We start from the raw sequence: 19,492 nt of genomic DNA, 5'->3' as shown, positions 1-19,492 counted from the left end.
TCTTTTCAAAGGTTTAGGTCTTGGGTCCCAAATAGATCCTCCCCCACAGTACTGGGAAGCCTCACAGACTGTACATCTCCTTGATGGTCTGCAGGTATGTGCATAGCAAAGGCAAGATGAAAGACATCAGATAACAACACCAATGTTACCAAACCCTCAGTCCGCGTTCCCTCTGTTACTTAACCCTGAGAGAAACATTGCGGTAGAAATGATGATCCCATTTGGGGGTTGAAGAAACCTAAATGATTTGCTCAAGGTCATACTGTTAGAATTTGAGGTCAAGTCTGACTTTATTTAAAGCGTTTCCTTTATTTTTTTTTTCAGTACAACATGATGCTGTTTATATATCATGTTGCCTGGGAAGATTCTAGACTAAATCATTTTTTAAAATGTCTCTTGGCTGTTGGAATAAAGATCCACTGATCCCTAGAAGTCAGTTTGTTGTTTCTAAGGAGAAGTGATTCCAAACAACTCTTGCTTACTAACTTCTCAAGGGTGCTGAACAGATAGGGCAGAGGGACTCTTAGAAATCATGAATCTGGATACCAAAAAGGCATCATCTTTTATTATAGTCATTAAAAGGAATGTGTGTAAGTGAGCTAATGGTATAAATAAGCGAATCTGAAATTGTCTGAAGACTATAAACAAAATGTGTTTAATACAGATCAAGGCAAATCTTCAGAAAATTATTTAAGGATATCAAAGGTTTATCTTTAGTAGCACCCAGCTTATGCAGTATTTACCAATGATTTTGACAAGTATATTCATGGCATTCTGATTACATATGAAGATGATATAACCCTGAATGGTACAAGAAATAAACTGTGTGAAATAGAATCCTGAAAAGAATTCAAACCATAGGAACGATATAATAGATCTAATTAAATAAAGCTTAATAGGGATAAATATAAAGTGCTCACTAATAGCTCAAAGAAACTGACTTAAAAATTATAATTTGGGGTGACTGGGTGGCTCAGTCGGTTAATCGTCCGACTTTAGCTCAGGTCACGATCTCGCAGTCCGTGAGTTCGAGCCCCGCATGGGGCTCTGTGCTGCCGGCTCAGAGCCTGGAGCCTGCTTCTGATTCTGTGTCTCCCTCTCTCTCTGCCCCTCCCCTCCTCATGCTCGGTCTCTCTCTGTCTCAAAGATAAATAAAAACATTTAAAAAAATTTAAAAAAAATTATAATTTGGGAGACATGACAATTCAAATGTAATAACTGAAAATCAACTCAAAATTTTAAAAGGAATTGTGTGGCTGAGAGAAATCTAATGTGATCCTGGGTTACATTAAAACTATACAGGGGCGCCTGGGTGGCTCAGTCGGTTAAGCGTCCGACTTCGGCTCAGGTCATGATCTCGCGATCCGTGAGTTCGAGCCCCGCGCCTGTTTCAGATTCTGTGTCTCCTTCTCTCTCTGCCCCTCCCCTGTTCATGCTCTGTCTCTCTCTGTCTCAAAAATAAATAAAACGTTTAAAAAATTAAAAAAAAAACAAAACTATACATAAAAATATACCTCAGTTGGGTAAGGGTCCAACTCTTGGTTTTGGATCAGGTCATGATCTCACGGTTTGTGGGATCAAGCTCCATGTAGGATTCTCTCTCCCTCTCTCTCTTCCCCTCCCCCATGCTCTCTCTCTCTCTCAAAATAAATAAAACTTTGTATCAGGTAGGTATTAGAAGTGGTGACAGTTCTAGTCATTCTATTGACCAAACTACATCTGTATTATTTAACTACTTTGTTTGTTTGTCTTAGCACTATTATTTCAAGGAACATAAATCATCACATGCTCAGAAGCAAGACCAGTAGTTATTTGAGGAGGCATATTCCATATCAGTAACATTTGAATGTTACACTGGATGAGAAAACTTAAAGAAAACTACGATTTTTCCATGTGTGTGTGTAACTTGTAAGGATAAGTGATTGGAAGTTGTCGAGAGATGGTTTTGTTTCCCTACAAGACTGAGCCATTTACCAACACAAGCTGTTTGATGAAACGGGCTTCCTATGATCATAGAACATCCCACTTCCGGGCAAGCACTTAAGAACAGGATAGTGAATAAACAACGTATGACATATTCATTAAGCAGAATTCTACTCGCTAATTTAAAAGAAGGATTTGCTGACACGTACAGCAACATGAAGGAATCTCAGACACATTAGGCTGAGTGAAATAAGCCAGACTTGAAATATGACATACCATGTGATTCCATCAACATTAACTCTGGACTAGACAAAAATATTCCATGGTGACAGAGATCAGAATGGTGGTTATGTCATGGGGCCGATGAGGGTGAGTGGACTGGTTGATGTGCCTAACTGGGATGGGCACAAGAGGACATTCTGGGATGACAAGACTGTTCTGTATCTGTGTGAGGAGTGTGTGTTGCATGGGAACACATCTCTCTCTCCCTCTGCCCCTCTCCCCCACTCACACACACACACACTCACTCTCTCTAAAATTAATGAAATAATTAGTTCATTACTTAATTAAAATTAAAAAAAAAAAAAAAAAGAAAAACCCAAGGGTCAATCCTCATTCCTCCCCTCACTTGATCCATCAGTCACACTTGGTATGGTGGATCACTCCCACCTCCTTGAGACTCTCTTTCACTTCACTTCTAGGACACTTTTTGTTTGGTTGGTTTTCCTGACACCACACTGGCCACTCTTCCTTAGCATCTTTTCCTGGATCCACCTCTCCCTGATGTCTAAGTATTGGCACCTTTTAAGGCTCAATTCTCAGACTTCCATCTAACTACACTGATGCTCTAAATGGAAACATTGAATACTATGACTTCAAAAGCCAGTTTTATAGGCCAATTATTTCCTAATGTATACCTTTACCCCTCACCCTTCCCATGGAGATTTGACTCAGTTATCTAACTGCCCATAAAACATCTCTCCATAGAATTGGTTTCTCAATCTTGAAATGTACCAAACAGAATTAATGGTTCCCTACACTCTACCGAGATCTACTCCCTTTCAATTTCCTCCATCTTATTTATGCTCTGACCATTCACTAGGTTGCTCAACTATATGTCACTGAAATTCTTGTATAGACATATAGAAACCATATACGAGTAATTACAGAATGTTTCTGTTTTATCCCTGAAGGCTGTCTTCTTTGACTGAACAGGTCGCACATGTGAAACTATAAGAAAAGGAGATACATTAAGCCAATCGAATTCTATCAAGCCAGGTCATCAATGGGGGAGCTATGTCTCAACAGCAGTTCTCTTCCACATTACCAAATAGTGAAACATGCGTGTGTGCACGCGCGCGCACGCACACACACACACACACACACACACAATTTATTCTACAGGTGAGATTAATCATCCTTAATATCTAAACTTGATTTGGCTTTATAAAATCCAAGAACTTCTCCAGTTAGTAGTAGATTACTGACTTGGAGGAAGGAAGGGAAGAGCTACTGCATTCTGATAGTTGGGATTCCACTGCCTCATCATCAATGAATATTATATATATCCATTCTCAAATGCTCGTTTACTGCTGGGCAAAATGGTAAATGGTAATCAGCGCTGATCATATAACACTGAAAGAAAGAATTCCTTTAAGCAAAATTAGTGGGAAATATGCCGTTTATGAGGTATTAGAGTCAGATATTTTTATTAATATTCTATACCTTTTGTGCTACGGTTAAAGATAGAATGAGTGTTTTGGACCTGCTGATATGAGTTGCAACTAGAGGTCTAAATGGAGAAAACACTTAGACTGTTGGACATTGAATACATAGCTTTGGAATTAGTGGAGAGAAATAAACAGACGTATAAAGTTGAGAGCATCTTAATGTAGGGCTCCCTAGAAAATAAGCCTGAAGCAAAAGCATGGCTCGTTATAATTCACTGAGGAATAAAATCCGAGAAAAATGTTTTGAAACAGTAAAAATTGCTTGAAACCATAAAATCAGAAGAGCTTATGTCACTGAGGAAGATACACAGGGACGTAAGAATGGTAAAGAAAAAGCTTTAACATTTAACCATAGCTTTAACATTCATGAAACAAGGGCAAGGGAGGAAGTGGAGTGGAAGTAAGGAAGAATTTGCAAGAAGGATGCTGTGATGCTAAAATCAGTTGGGAGGATGTTTTGAGTTAGAATTTAAAAAGAGTGCATCGACCTTGCAAGCTGGAGATTATCTTGGTTTCATCTTCTGCTCTGATTCTTCTGACCTTCAGATGAACTCCTCTATTCAGAGTGTCACTTCTGCCCATTAAAAACAAATACAGAAATAAAACCAAGTGAAACAAAGCAAACCCCAAACTGCCCTTATTCTTTTGGTAGCTTTTATGAGTAGACTGAAATTTCTGGAAATTTTAACTGCTTGCCTTGGGTCTTCAATCTATCACGGTTGCTTGTCCCCACCAAAAGTGGCAGCATGGCCACAGGGAACAGGATAGGGGACAAAATATTTAGCCTGGTATTTAGCTAGGGGTAGTTAGTTCGTTAGCCTAGGTATAACAGTGTACAAAACAAAGCTTCTGATCACATAGACTTCACAGTCTCATTGGAAATAAAGAAACTTGGCAAATAATCCAAAGCGCGCTGAGTGCTACAAAGGACAAGTTTGGGATGCTATGAGAGTTACTCTCTAATATAAATTGGAAGCTCATCGGATTCTTCTCAAAGAAAGAAGCATAAAATCTGAGACTTGGAAGAGCGGTAAGAACTTTCCAGGCGAATGTGCTAAGGAATAAATATTCCAGCATGTGTGAAGGTACTGAGGCGGGATAGAGTATATTTGACGGTGAAAAGGAAAGAAGTTTGGTGTGGCTGGAGTACAGACAGCAAGAAGGACAGGAGTGGAAGATGAGATTGAGGCTGTATGCAAAGTCCATGGTATACGTATACGTGTAGGGCCCTGTACACCATACTAAGGATTCGAGATTGTATTCTAAGCCGAGGGGCAGGTAATGAAGGTTTGACAACGGGAGATACTGGATGAGATTCACGCTTATGGAAGCGTTTGGGGCACCTGGGTGGCTCAGGCAGTTAAGCGTCTGACTCTTGATTTTGGCTCAGATCATGCTCTTGCAGTCTGTGTGTTCAAGCCCCGCATCAGGCTCCACACTGACAGTTCAGGGCCTTCTTGGGATTCTCTCTCTCTCTCTCTCTCTCTCTCTCTCTGTCCGTCCCCCCACCCACCCATTCTCTCTCTCAAAAATAAACTTTAAAAAAAGAGCAAAAAGCTTTTGTGCTAACATTTAGAGAATGAATTGACAGACACCCGGCATGGATTCGGGAGAGACTAGTTGAGAAGCTATTACAATTGTCCAGGTAAAGGCTGGTCATACTTGGACTACCATGGCAGCAGTGAGATACAAGTAAATGCACAGAATAGAGAGGTATTTGACAGATACTATTAACAGCAATTAAGGTCTAATCATATGTAAGAATTAATAGAAGGACAAAACCGTAATGACCCCCGGCCTGGAGGCCTGAGCAATTGGGTGTTTCAGGATGTAATTTATTAGACAAGGACCCTGAAAAAAGAAGTATTATGGATCTAGGAGGAGCAGAAGTGTTTCGGATCTGCTGGTTTGAGATGCAGCTAGAAACCCAAGCGGAGAAACCAAATAGACAGCTGGATACTGGATATATGGCTTTGGAACACAGAGGAGGGAAGCAGAAGTACAAATTCGGCAGTGTCTTGGGTTAAGTGCCCTAGAGAATAAGCCCAAAGCAAAAGTGTCTGTCTTTACACTTCACAGGAGAATAAAACCCTAGAGACATATGGGTGAAGGGAGGTGAACGAGGGAGGGGAAAAGAGTAGATGTTGGAGGGCTATTACACAGCTGGATAGCTGACTCCTCATGGATGTCTCCAGAGAGCCCTACACCTCCTGCACTCAGGACAGACCAGCCAGCTGAAAACATTTATCTGATGGATCGCTACGCTCCACGGCTTCCATTGGCCAAAGTCCACTTATCGTGGCAGCATGTTACTCCTCTGCACTTCCGATGATAAATAACATCTGCATTCTCAAGGAGCGTGGCAGGGAATCCAAAGGCCTTGGAGGTCACTGCAACCAGCCAGCAGGCCTGTGGGCGGGCCTTTGCCATTTGGCATTGCGCACAGAACTTCGCGCTTGATCTTTACCAAGTGCGTAACAGCAGTAGCAGCAGCGCCCGGGTTGGTTGCAGGAATCCAGGTGCGGCACGAGCAGATGGGGGCGGGGGGGTGGGGGGGGGATGCAGCAGCTTGGTCTGCCGTGGGAAGTCTGGCAAGAGGATGGAAAGCAGAGGTGAGAATGGTGAACTCGCCCGGCAAAAGAAATAGATGGAAAGAAGATGGGACCCCGAATGGAGGACGATGTGACGGCAAAGGATACACTGGGGAGTAAAATGGTGGGGATTGAAACTGAGAATGTATCCGTGCCTTCAGATCCAACTAGGATTTTAGAAATAAGTGGATTTCATTTTGGAGAAAATGTTTTGTGTTTCAACACAAAAACAAACGCACAAATAGGGCAAAAGCAGATCAGTCTAGTGCCAGCGAGTACGGATAACGTATCTTAGAAACGAAAAATGTTTGCTTGTTTATGGAATTCTGGGGACAGAAGCCCTGAATGTTTTCAAACAGTGAGAACAAAGTTAACAGGTCTTAGAGTTTTCCGTAGAGAACACATAAGAGTGAAATAACGTCATCAAGAAACCAAAACCTCCCAGGATTTTAATTTCATAAAAATTCAAAGAGGTCACAATAGTAAGCAGTATGGGGGATCACTCAGACCGCTCCCAAGAAGATCCAGGTGGAAACGTCAATATCAAAGAAAGAAGGTCCTTGTATGATTCCTAAGTTTAAGTGTGTGTGTCATCAGTCTACAAAATTCTTCCAGGACTGTGGTTTTTAAATTATTTTAGCAGCACCTGATTGGGAAAACAGATAAAAGTGATACTTCTCCAGGTGGGAAGGGATGAGGCACCCAGGGAGCTTCAGGTAGTGCTATCATGCAGATATATGCCCTATTTTTTTTTTTAATCTAGGTTTCCAAATTCTGTGCTCATGCAGAACAAAGCACAGATTAGATGGGTGTGCAGGAAGTCGTCCTTGATAGCTCTCAGGAAGAAGTTTTCTTTAAGATGCTTGCTCAAAAATAAGATTCATTCAAATTCAAAATTGGCTTTCATTCTCCCAGAAACTTCCAACCTGGTTTGCTGATTGAGAAAATACAGTTGATTGCGATATGAACAGGGAAGGTAACCAAAATAAAATTCAAGACCATTGCGGTCTGGTCTTCAAATGAATCATGTTCAAGTTGAAAGTAAAGGGATGTGACTCTCCAGCTATAAAAAAGCTAGAACCCACTTTTGCTAGAAAATGTGTTAATGGCCCAGCCTTCACAAAACACCACAGTGCTAAGTAACTGCCCTGAATACCAACAGGTTTCCTACTGAGCTAAATCAATTCAAGCAACTGTTAGCTTTTCAGAAGTACATTTGACCCTCCTGGAGGTAGGGTGTGACCGTGCAGATGGGAAGTGTGTTTTTCTTCAGTCCCTAACAAACTGAGGCTCTCTTCTTAAACACACACACACACACACACACACACACACACAGGCTCCAGATTAGTATCTGATGGGTGTACCTGCTGTTCAACAGAATATTCTGACACTGCTGTGAAAGGTGATTTTTAAGAATGCTCAGAGTAAATCCTTTAATCAATGGGAACTCACTTTTAAAGCTCTGTTTAATCCTCTATTTAGTGAAGGTGGCCGATTTTCGAGATTTAATTCCCTGTGATAGAAATTGTTCAAGTTAATGTCTCGACACGAAAGCAGGGTTCCTCATCCAGGGCCTATTAATGGCAGGCCAACAATTGCAAACTGGGTAAGTGGAACAATGCAGAGGGGATGGCCAGTCAGCCTGTATGGCATTAGAAAGGGGCAAAAGTGGTTGGTCTATCGCAGGCTCCCAGATAAATTTCTGTGCACTTGGCTTTCTATAATAAAAGACTCTCTTAACAGGAGTATTTGATGAATCTGGTATGTGTATGGTGAAACTCCACAATTAATAGAATATGTACACCGATTGTGTATCCTTTTGTACTTTGTGACATTATCTAGTCCCTATGCTCTCTTGACAGCTGCAGGCATTAAAGTCTTAAATAATTTTGTGAAGAAAAAAAAATAAGTGAGTTATTGAGAGGTAATTTCTGCTGTCTATCTAGATCTTAGAAACGTGAAAAATGGAAAATTAGTAGTGAAGGATATTAGTTAATTTTATCGCTGCCCCCTCCATTTTCCAGATGAGGAAACCAAGACAAATAAATTTCATCATCAGCATCAGGCACCTGTTTTTAATCTCCCTCTTCATGGTTGCTTTAGGTAATAAAGGTTTCAAGGAGGTTTGTCGACTAAGGTTCGTCAAAAAAATAGAACTAAATAAGCCATGGAAAGTGAACAGGTGATTTTTGATGGCATAGTTTGAGTTAAACCCAGATAAAAAGTATGATTCTGACAACCTTTGAAGGATCTCCTTCCATCCACACTAGAATCTTCTACTCAGGACTATTAAAGAAAATGGCCTGGCTCTCAGGCTCTGTCAAAGGTTGACTCCAGGAACCTCCCCTACCCTGGCCCTGCAACCTTTCAGCCCTGCCTTCTACTTCTTGTGTCCCCAGGCCATACTCACAGTGCCTCCGTTGTCACGGGGCGGGGGGGGGGGGGGGGGGGGGGGGGGGGGGGGGGGGGGGGCTTTGCTCTAGCACCTTCCTCGGTTAAAGAACTTCTCCTGGCTATTAAATAAATGGGTCCATCTCATAATTCAGAGTTCAGATTAAATGTCAGTCTCCTCAGGGACAGAAGCCTTCCCTGACCACTCTCTGAAGCAGCCTCTCTCTTTCTCCCTACTCTCATTTATTTTATTTAATATACTTCTTACTTTCTATAACAATACCGCCTATCTGTTCAGTGTCTGTCTCCTCCACTTAAATGTAGTTTCGTGAGGCCATGGACCTCTTCTATTTTGTTTTGTTTTTTTCCCTCCCAGCTTTATGCCTAGCCTCAAAAACAAAACATACATGTGTTGAGTGAATCATTGATTCGATAAATGGATGGGCTCTTCCTCCTCCCTACTCAAAATCCAGAATCTACTAGATCACATTTAATAATTGCAATTGCAGACACTGCTTAGGGCTGGTGTTGTCCTCTCTGAAACTCAGAACTTGTACAAAGGCAGGATAGCATAGTGATTAAAGCAGATTCCGAAGTCAGTGTACTTAGGTCAAATTAGGTATCTGTCACTCGAAAACTAGGAGATAATTTCATCTCTCTGGCTCCGTTTTCTCATTTAAGCAGTTCTATCCACCTCAAGAGATTTTTTTGTGAGGATTAAATGAGGGAATACATTTGACTCAACAAGTGTTGGCACATTGGCACACAATGTCATTATTTCAAGTACTATTATTGCTAGCGAATATTTCATACAATTTTTCTGTTTCTACTACTTTTCACTCTTTTGGTTATTCCAGGCCCCACAGTCAATACAACCCCCAGGCTCCTAAAATGGCAACACCCTGTCTCTACCCAGACTTTCATCCTTAATCTGGGAGAAGAGTTTGAATACTCCCTCGACAAACCTTGAAATTAGTCCTTAGAAATGGGTATCTCCATCATACCCATATTCATATTAGAAAATTGAGGTTTGAAAGAAAGTAAACCAGTCTCCCAAGATCACACAGCTAGTAAGTATCTGAGCTGCGATTCAAATCCGATTTTGCAACTTAATTTTAAATTTTTTTTAACGTTTATTTATTTTTGAGACAGAGAGAGACAGAGCATGAACGGGGGAGGGTCAGAGAGAGAGGGAGACACAGAATCGGAAGCAGGCTCCAGGCTCTGAGCCACCAGCCCAGAGCCCGACGCGGGGCTCGAACTCCCGGACCGCGAGATCGTGACCTGAGCTGAAGTCGGTGCAACTTAATTTTAACTACGCTTTCGTTTGAAGCGCCATTTCTGTACTATATGCCCCTGTGCCTTTCATATTATCGCCACTGAACACAACATCCCTAATGTTTCTGCTGCACTTACCCAGTAAGCCTGCAAAGATTTTTCTGAGCATAATAACCCATATAAAGCAGTATTATTTTTCAGAGGAAAGGGAAATTAGGACTTTACAAAAAATGTGCATATGTAACATAAGAATGATGTTACTTCAGAGGTAAAATTTAGAAAGGCCGGGTATTTGATCAGTCCAACACAAATTTATAGAATTAATTGGATCTGTCAAAACACAAATGACAATAAATGCCCATTACTGCAACATTTCAGGGAACTGATCTTTATTTCTGGCTCCTGCGATAAATAGAAAAAGACCACAAATGTGCAATTTGGGTGGTTTTTTTAACAAAAGTTTTAGAGTAAATCTACATTTTCCTAAAGGGTTTTCTCTTATGCAAATAAGTTAAAAGTTCTTACAATTATGAATAATGTCATTATGTAAAAATAAGGTGCAATGCTTGTATTCTGCAACTGAGTGCCTCCATTCTAATAATCTCTTTGTATTATGTTATTTGCTAAGATTTTCTGGAGAAAGAGATTTTGTGCAAGGATCTACTCAGAGGAAAAGCTCAACCTCATGCTTCCTATGCAAATTTTGGGAGATGGAATTCATTTTGTGTTGCAAGAATTCTCAATTTCTATTAAACTCTGCTCCCAAATAATTGCCTACAGGTAAATTACTGCATGCCTGGGCTGTTTTTCCAGTGGTCCTCATTATCAAACTGCAAATGTATTTCCATGTAAAGTGTGTGCTTCACTAGGAGAATAAAAATCATATCTAAAAAGGCATGAAAAAGAATCACAGTTATCATTAATAAAATACTGAAAAACACTGAAACTACAAATACCAGAAATTATGATTAAAGATGTTACAAGTTTAAGAAAATGTGAACGCTACATTTTCTAACCCTTATGTCATTAAAATCTGCAATGTAGGCTCTCTTATTTTTGGAAGAACAGTAATGAAAAAGATATGATTAGATCAAGACAATCTTCCCTATTCTTTCCTTCACTGCTCTGGAGAAATCATATACAAAGTGAGGCAAACTTCTAACCATTTTCTTTTCCATAACCTTCCTCATTCTCTAAATATAGGACAAATGACTCTCGGCTTATATATCAGGTATCTATTGCCACCATCATGCTGTGTAATAAAACACCTAAAATTGCATGGACTTAAGACAATAGCAAGTGATTTAGCCCATAGGTCTCAGGTCATCATTTGAGGCTATGGTCAGCTGGGAAGTTCTTCTAGTCTAGGCCGGGTTTGCTCCTGCATCTGAGGTCAACCGTAGGTCAACTGTGGTAGGATGGCCTTGGCTGTGACAACCAAGCTTTGCTTTCTACCTGACTTTGCTTTGCACACCTTTCCTTCCAGCAGGCTAGCCTGGGGATATTCTCAGTATAGAACTCCAGACGTGTTCTTGTGGGGATTTCAGAGATGTAAGAAAAAACAAAGCTAGATAAGCAAGAGCAAGCCACCTAAAAATGTAATGGCTTAAAATGACATCTGTTGGTTTTTGTTCATGAGATTAGGGATCTGCTGGGTAGTTCTACCGACCTTGTCTGGGCTTGCTCATGCGTGTTTAGTCAGATGCAGACTGAGTTGTAGGATTTTAACTGGAAGACCTAGGCTCCGTTCCATGTGTGTCTCATCTTCCAGCAAGCTGGCATTCTTTCATGGTGATTACAGAGGAAAAAAGGAAAGTGAAAACATACGAAACTTTTTCCAAGTTTTGCTTGTATCATATTTCCTAATATACGATTGGCCAAAGCAAGTCACATGTTTGAGCCTCAAGTCACATGTAGTGTGTGGCAGAAACTAAAAAAAGAAAAATCAGATTAAATATGAAGGCAGAAGAAAGAGGAAAAAAATAATGAAAAGAAGAGCAGAACATAATGAAAGTGAATATGGAAAAACAATAGCAAAAACCACGTCTCTCCTGAACACGGATGCAAAATGTTCCGTAAAATATTAGCAAATTGAATCCAGACATATGTAAAGAGTATAATGCCTGATGACTATGTGAGATTTATCCTGAGAATGCAAGTTTGGTTCAAAATTTAAAAATCAACCAGTATGCCTCACCATATCAACAGACTTACACAGAAGACTATAGAATCATCTCAACAGATGAAGACATAACATTTGAGAAATTTGATATGAATTCATTACAAAAAAGGGAAAAGTTAAGCAAGCTAGAAACACACTGGTACTTCCTCAGTCTAATTAAATTTTGCATCTCTGCGAAACCCATAGCCAACCTGATGCCTAAAAGTGAAAGAATGACAAGGCCAGGATGTTTTTTCTTTCTTCTATTCATCATCACACTAGAGGTACTAGCCAGTATGAGAAGGAAAGAAAAAGAAACAGAAGGCATACAGATAGGGAAACATTTCCCTATTATCTGCATAGCAAATCTTGAAAAATCCTCAAAAATCTTACAAGAAATAAGTAAGGTTGGCATGGTTTAATGTCAGTGTAGGAAAATCCACTGTATTTTAATATACTAGCTTTGAATATTTGGTTATTTAGCTAAGAAACACAGTCATGGTAGCACCAAAAACAAGTTCTTAAAAAATACAATTCCAAAAAACCTATACTCTACATTATGAGAGATCAAACACAGTTAAAGAAATGAAGAGATGTACCATGTTCATAAGAGCAAGATTCAATATTGTCAAGCCTTACAAAATTACTTTTTGCAATTAATGTAATCACAGTAGAAAGTCTGAAAGATTTTTATGGAAAATGACAAGCCAATTCTAAAATTCAAATAAAAAAGTAAAGGCATTTGAGTAGCTGAAACAATTTTTGGGAGTAAAGAGTTAGAGAACTCACTGTAGCTGATTTCAATATTTACTCTGAAGCTGAAGTAATAAAGAGAGGGGGTTACATAGATGAATTAAAGAGCAAAACCAAAGTCCAGAGATCAACCTACACATGTGGACCCTTAATTTTTGACAGAAGTGTGAAAGCTATTCAGTGTCGAAGGATTCTCAGGTCAACAAATTGTTCTGAAAAAAAATATAACTCAATATCTTTTCCTGAAAAAAAAAAAAGAATTTTAACATATATTTTAAACTACATATTTAAGTCTAAATATAGGCCTGAAACTAAAAGCCTTCTAAAGGAAAATGCACGAGGAAATTTTTGTCGCTTTAGGATCAGTGATTTTGTTTTTTAGATACAATGCAAAGCATCATTCAGAAAAGAAAGACATTTTAACACTGTTTTTATCAAAATTTCAAACTTCCACTCTTTCAAAGATATTGTTTGGAAAAAGATAGGACAAGCCACCGACTAAGAGAAAACATTTGCAGAAAATATATCTGAGAGATGACTGAAATTCGGATTAAATAAAAAAACTCTTAAAACTCAATAATAATAAAATAGCTCCTTTTTAAAAAAGATTTTTGCTCAAAAGATTTGGTTGGGCTCCTCACCAAAGTAGACACATGGACGACAATTGCACACAGAAAGGTACTTGATACTGAGAACAAACTGAGGGTTGGTGGGGGGTGGAAGGGAGGGGAGGGTGGGTGATGGGGATTGAGGAGGGCACCTGTTGGGATGCGCACCGGGCGTTGTATGGAAACCAAGTTGACAATAAATTTCATATTTAAAAAAAAAAAGAAAGGTACTTGATATTACTAGTCATACAGGGAAATGAAAAATAAAATCACAACTAGATATCACTACATACTTACTACAATGGCCAACATTTTTAGAATAACAATATTCACTGATGAAGAGGGAGAGGAGCTAGATCACTCTTACTCTGCTAGTGGAAATGCAGGATGCGACAGCTGTTTTTTTTTTAAAAACACTTGGAGAGATTTTCGTGAAGTTAAATATCCACTACCCTACAACCCAATCATCCCTGTCCTAGCTATTTTTAGCTCAGAGACATGAAAACATATTCACATAAAGTCTTCAATATGAATATGTATATGTATAAAATTATTTCATTTAGAATTGTCTACAGTTGGCAATAATCTATCTGTCCATCAACCAGCAAATGGATAAACAATTTGTGATACATCTTTACAAGGTGATACTACTCAGCAAGAAAAAGGAGTAAGCCACGGATACGTGCGAAAACATGGATGAGTACCGTATTTCGCTCAGTGAAAGCAGCCAGACTCAAAATGCTACATGTAATGTGGTCCCATTTCATACGCCATTCTCAACAGGGTAAACTCCAGAAAGACCGCAGTGGTTGCCAGTGGGCGCAGGGGAAGGGACTGGCTACAATAGTGCACGTGGGAATTCTTTGGAGTGATGGAAATGATCTGCGTCTTGGATGTGATGATGGGTATGTGACTCTGCGTTTGTCAAAATGAACCAGATTGTGAGTCTAAAAGGGGTGAATTGGGGCGCCTGGGTGGCGCAGTCGGTTAAGCGTCCGACTTCAGCCAGGTCACGATCTCGCGGTCCGTGAGTTCGAGCCCCGCGTCAGGCTCTGGGCTGATGGCTCGGAGCCTGGAGCCTGTTTCCGATTCTGTGTCTCCCTCTCTCTCTGCCCCTCCCCCGTTCATGCTCTGTCTCTCTCTGTCCCAAAAATAAATAAAAAATGTTGAAAAAAAAAAAATAAAAGGGGTGAATTTTACTCTATGTAAATTATACCTCCACAAACCCGACTTCCAAAAAAAAAAAAAAAATCTATCAAATGTTTTGCACTATGGCGGTGCCTGGGTGTCTCAGTCCGTTAAATGTCTGACTTCAGCTCAGGTCACGATCTCACAGGTTGAGTTCGAGCCCCGGATCAGGCTCTGGGCTGACAGCTCAGAGCCTGGAGCCTGTTGCAGATTCTGTGTCTCCCTCTCTCTCTTTCTCTCTCTGCCCTTCCCCCACTCACACTCTGTGTGTCTCTCTCCCTCTAAAAAATAAATAAACATTACATTTTTTTAATTTAAAAAAAATAAAAAATAAATGTTTTGCACTATGAATCTGCTTACGTCACTCAGAAAAAAATGCTGTTACTGTGCCAGCATCGTCTTGTAATTAAAATGGTGTACTCCAAGATATATTGAAACTGTCTATTTCAATTTGACTAAAGTTAAACTCTTCAAGGAGAGAATCTGTTATTTACTTAAATCAATTAAGGGTAAGGCTGCTCTTTCCTTGTAATTCATCAACATGTAAATGAACTTTTCTTTCAGTGACTCAGTGGGTCCTGTAGCTCTTTTTCTCAGGAGCACACAACAGAGGCAAAAAGGAATGGAGTAAACCTGTTTTGTAATAAATTGTACTAGCGACCAATAATCTTGTACAAATTCTTGGGTTTTTTTTTTTTTAATTTTTTTTTCAACGTTTTTTTTAAATTTATTTTTGGGACAGAGAGAGACAGAGCATGAACGGGGGAGGGGCAGAGAGAGAGGGAGACACAGAATCGGAAACAGGCTCCAGGCTCCGAGCCATCAGCCCAGAGCATGACGCGGGGCTCGAACTCACGGACCGCGAGATCGTGACCTGGCTGAAGTCGGACGCTTAACCGACTGCGCCACCCAGGCGCCCCTCTTGGTTTTTTGTTTTTTTTTTTTTAATATTTAGTTAATAGCCATCTAATCCCAAAATTGAATAAAGAAGGAATGAAGGGGGTGTCTGGGTGGCTTAGTGGGTTAAGCATCCGACTTGATTTTGGCTCAGGTCATGACCTCACAGTTTGTGGGATCGAGCCCCATGTCAGGCTCTGCACTAACAGCATAGACCCTGTTTAGGATTCTCTTTCTCTTTTTTGTCTCTCTGCTCCTCCTCTGCTTTCTCTCTCTCTCTCTCTCTCTCTCTCTCAAAATAAATATTTTTTGAAGTACAAAAAAAAATACAGAAGGAATTAATAGAGAGAATCAAAGTATAATTTGAAGAGTGTTTAGCCATTTTCCCCCTTTATTCTTAAGGATAGGAAATCCGTCAATACTCAGAAATACTCAAGGTCAGTGCTATCCCTCCCCTAATTGCTGAGGATAGTGACCTATCTCATTCCTTTACTATTCTTGGTTTGTAATAAACAGTCAGAATCGAGTATATAAAATTTAGAAAATAACACCAGGAAGATGGTAGAAAAATCATCTGTAAATACCTAGTTTGAAATTTTAACAACAAATTAAACTAGTGAGCATTTTAAAATAGAAATTTAAATATAAATAGAGTTAAAATACTAGAGTTAAAGTAATATATTGTTGCCGAAAACACTTCTAATTTTAATCATGAATATCAATATTTGGTTTGAAGTACGACTTTCTACCCTTGAATTCAGGTAAATATAGAGAACGTAAGATTATTGCTAGCAAAATACAGAATAGTGAACCATCACAGGATTTTCTCAAAACTTTGTCAGCCTGCTCAAATTGGTCGTGAGATGGCAAAAATCAGTAAGTAATAGAATAAGTCAGCATGACTGATCTGCACAGCAAAACTGTACAAAATGATAATGAAAAAGGCTTGTTCTGCTCTTGCCAGGGCTTTGATAATCCATGCAGAACCGGGACAACATATTTGCAGCTTTTGAATCTGATTTACCACTGCCTTCCAGATCTAGCTGCCCAAATGAGATTCATGTAACCACAAGACCATCTGTAAATGTGAGCTTACATTCCAGTTATCCCCTGGTGAGGTGCAGTCCATGAACCTCACCGCCCTAGGCAGATGATTAATCTCATTATAATCTTTTGGTTAGTTTCAGAATCTGCCCTCTGCTTTCCAAACTTCTCTCAAGAAATGTGGAAAGTATTTCCATCTGCCTAGGTGAAAGCAAATATTTTTACCATCAGACTTACCTTTATTAAAATATATAACTTTACTAAAAGTATTTAGCAAAGACTACATCTGACTTGTTTCTTCCAATAGCAATGTCTCCTCTATTTAACCTCCTTCAACATTTTAAAATAAAACACTATATGACTAGGAAGATATCCAAGTACAGCAATGGTCTTTAATAAAACTTCCAATGATAAGCCTGGTGACTCTCAGTTCACAGAAATTCTGACACAATTCTAATGTTTAAAGGACTACTGATGTGGAGTCCCAACCTCAGTGGAACAAGTAGAGTGGAAGTTTCTAGAATGTTAGCTAAATGCATTACTACCTAATTCACACCAATCTTTATATATTTTCTCTGGCATAATCAAGGGACAATGACTGAAAAATACACCAGAAAGTTATTTTTATTTCCTAAGTTGAACTAGAATATAATAATTTAATTGAGTTTCCCATATCCATAATAAATTTTTATGTAGTATACAGACCCAAAGAGACCTCAAGTATCTTTGGAAACACTGTGTTAAAACATAAATAAATGAATGCATAAAAATGAATGCAAGAAAATAGTTTTTGAAATAGACTGGAATGACCATGTATTAGCTGGAAGCATCTGGCTCTTGACTTCAGCTCAGGTCATGATCTCACGGTTCATGAGTTCGAGCTCCGCGATGGGCTCTGTGCTAACAGTGAAGAGCCTGTTTGGGATTCTATCTTTCTCTCTGTCCCTCCCTTGCTCGTGGACTCTGTCATTCTCCCTCGCAAAATAAATAAATAAACTTTACAAAGACACAGTTTAAAAAAATTAATAAATAAAAAATAAAATAGATGGGAATAGTCCAGTCTTAACCTTTTTCAAAAAATATAAGATTTAGATAATATTAAATAATATAAAAACAGGGAGGGAGACAAAACATAAAAGACTCTTTAATATGGAGAACAAACAGAGGGTTACTGTAGGGGTTGTGGAGGGGAGATGGGCTGAATGGGTAAGGGGCATTAATTAATCTATTCCTGAAACCATTGTTGCACTGTATGCTAACTAACTTGGATGTAAAATAGAAAAAAAATTTAAAAAAAATCATTGAAGGGGCGCCTCGGTGGCTCAGTTGGTTAAGCATCTGACTTCAGTTCAGGTCATGATTTCATGGTTCGTGGGTTCTAGCCCCCTGTGGGGCTCTGTGCTGACAGCTCAGAGCCTGGAACCTGCTTCAGATTCTGTGTCTCCCCCTCTTTGTACCCTTCCTCCGCTCATGCTCTGTCTCTCTCTCTCTCTCAAAAATAAATAAGTTAAAAAAATTAAAACATGGTCAGAGATGCACTACAAAATATAAAACATGCTACAATTTGTGACTATTTTACTTCATGCATACCCTATTAATTGCATACCGAGATGCATTTCAAGTAATTCAAAAAGTCAGCATCAAACTATAATAGACATTAGCATATTTATTAACATGCATTTGCATATTTATTCTGTGAGTCATAAAGACAGCTATAAAAACAGGATCTATGCAGAATCTGGAAAAACAATAAACAGTTGGGAAGCAAGGGTGTGTTTTACTATACATATTATTAGTGGATTTAGCTATAAGGCATGTTCGCTGAAAACATCTGTTTCTCAGTTGTACTCTGTGTTCAATGCTATGATTATTAGTGGTCTTGTTACTTCCAAAAATATAAAGTTAGTTATTAACTTTGATAAGTATATAATTTCACTTTGCTCTTTCCATATGTGTTACTGACATAAGATGTATTGTTTGTTTCCATTTCAATTTGGCACCACTTACCATTGTTTTTGGTGAACAATTGAGTTACATTTTGAATGTTTCCCATGCCGATTGTGAAGTATGCAATTGTAACTAAAGTAGACCCCCAGCAGACTTTTGTCATATCATATAGCCCATAAAATAATAGCTAAAAACAAAGTAGTGGCTCTGAAGACAATATAGAAGATTTTTACCTCAAACAAAAGTAGGAAACTGAGGGTTGATGGAGGGTGGGGGAGAGGGGAAAGTGGGTGATGGGCACTGAGGAGGGCACTAGTTGGGATGAGCACTGGGTGTTGTATGGAAACCAATCTGACAATAAATTATATTTTTTCAAAGTAGGAAATAATTTTTTAAATATTAATTTGTTGTAAAGTATGTAGATGAATCATAACATGGTTGGTGTACATTAATATGTGTCAGGAGTTGAGATAAGAAAATCTATGTGATCCTTACCATTACTCATACAATTCTCATTTTGTAATAATCAGTAAACACCAGGGAAAGAAAACGGTTCCTTGAGAAATGGGCTACAGTTGTTAACAACTTATTTTAAGTATTTTCTTATTTTAAAATAACACATAGAGGGGTGCTGGGTGGCTCAGTTGGTGAAGCATCCAACTCTTGATTTCAGCTCAGGTCGTGATTTCACGGTTGGTGAGATCGAGCCCTGTATTGGGCTCCACACTGAGGGTAGAGCCCGTTTAAGATTTTCTCTCTCTCTTTCTCTCTCTCTCTCCCTCTGCCCACTCTCCCACCCCCTCAAAAATAAATAAATAAGTAAGTAAAATAAAATAAAATTACACAAAGAAATATTTATTAAATATGTCCTTTACTGAGTGCCTCTGTACTGAGGAGATAGCAGTTAGTGTAGTTAATAAAGACTAGAACAAACAGTACACGTTAAATTCAGAGGGCTCACTGATCCTAGAGTAGTTAGAA

Source organism: Neofelis nebulosa, chromosome 6 (assembly GCF_028018385.1).
Source record: "Neofelis nebulosa isolate mNeoNeb1 chromosome 6, mNeoNeb1.pri, whole genome shotgun sequence".
In the NCBI taxonomy this organism is placed as follows: Eukaryota; Metazoa; Chordata; class Mammalia; order Carnivora; family Felidae; genus Neofelis; species Neofelis nebulosa.
The sequence above is the reverse complement of the archived record's forward strand: the minus strand, read 5'-3'. Positions refer to the sequence as shown.